Source organism: Lupinus angustifolius, chromosome LG17 (genome assembly GCF_001865875.1).
Source record: "Lupinus angustifolius cultivar Tanjil chromosome LG17, LupAngTanjil_v1.0, whole genome shotgun sequence".
Classification (NCBI taxonomy): domain Eukaryota; kingdom Viridiplantae; phylum Streptophyta; class Magnoliopsida; order Fabales; family Fabaceae; genus Lupinus; species Lupinus angustifolius.
The window spans coordinates 10528500-10529914 of record NC_032025.1 but is presented as its reverse complement, the minus strand read 5'-3'; the positions used below and the strand labels follow the sequence as shown (position 1 = coordinate 10529914).

The 1415-nt window shown below is 37.2% G+C and overlaps 1 pseudogene; it reads right to left on the bottom strand.

Moving 5' to 3' along the window:
• The window catches only part of LOC109330861, a 2209-nt pseudogene continuing 1090 nt past the window's right edge, over positions 297 to 1415 (bottom strand).

Below are 1415 nucleotides of genomic sequence, written 5' to 3'. Positions count from 1 at the left end.
CTCTTAGTGTATTTGAGACTACTGGGAATGGAGGTCGTTGGTTGTTGCCTCTTGCAAGTTGGTGCTTATCTTCACTCTCTCAAAATTAGGGATGCATCTCTTTTCATTTTTTAGTCTTTTGTTGATCCCTCTTCTGTTTCTAACTTTAGGTTTATTAAGGGGTGCGATTAGGGTTTCCAACCCTAATCTGGTTGGACTAAAAGGGTCCAACTTCTTTTCAAATTTTTCTCACTTTTCCACTCAATTTAAAATTAACTCATCAATTCACTTTTTTTTTTAAAACCAAATTACCCCAGTCAAAATTGGGTGTTTACACCATGTTTTGCCCAATAATTCTTCAACTCAATTGGATTAAGAAGTTTGAAGTTATAACCCTCAGCCGCAAGTTTCTCTAAAACTTTCTTAAACACTCCTATACTTGTTTTTCTTCCAGCTATCCTTGCCCTAAGTCACTTGGTACTCATAGGGAGAGGATAGATCGATATGCCTGTTATGCAACATGCAGATTACAACCCACTAGAACCCCATAAATAACAATGCTGAAGTGAGCCAGTGCATAAAAAAACATGTATAGGAATGCTCGAAAGATCCATATCAATAATGTTTATTACAATTTCAGGACATCTACTTATAATCCTTGCTCTCTGAACTGAAGGAGCATTCTCATCCTTCGGATCGTGAGGTCCTCTCTTGTGTTTCTTAGCCTTTGGGGCCTTAGGGACCTTGAGCCCTTTGCCCCTTTTTACCAGTTACATTGACCTTCTCAACAAGTGGATCATCTTCAATCGGCGTTCCTTCATTGGACTGATCCCTTGGTTGTGGTTGCGCTTCAACCATTTGGATTTGATGAGCTGATGAAGTCTCTGCAACAACATAACAATTGTGGTTTGTAGATACCATAATGACATTCATATTCATAAACCTATCTATATGATTATGACTAATCCAAGTTGTAAGAATGAGGTTACAACTAAGAGGGGGGTGAATTAGTTGACTTAAAAATTATGGTCACTTTTTCTGCAAAATCAAGAGTTAACGTGCAGCGGAAATTATATGCAGAAAAATAATCAAGATAAAATGAAAGAGATAAGGGAGAAGAGAATACACAGTGATTTTTATACTGGTTCACCTTCTAGTCCACCGAAGACTACGTCTAGTACTCTTGCAACACAAGAGATTTCTTCACTAAGAATTATGAGTTGTGATTACAATATCTCACCCCGAGATTTCTCTGTACCTTACACACTCCCTAATCCTTATTCACTCTTGGAAAACATCTTTCCAAGTGATTCTAATCCCCTTTCTTTTCACACCCCGTGAAAGAAAGTATTATGCAACACTATTAAAGAATGTACAACAATGGCAGATTGTCTTTACAAGTATGAAAGTAATATAACTTGCAATCTAATCAACTC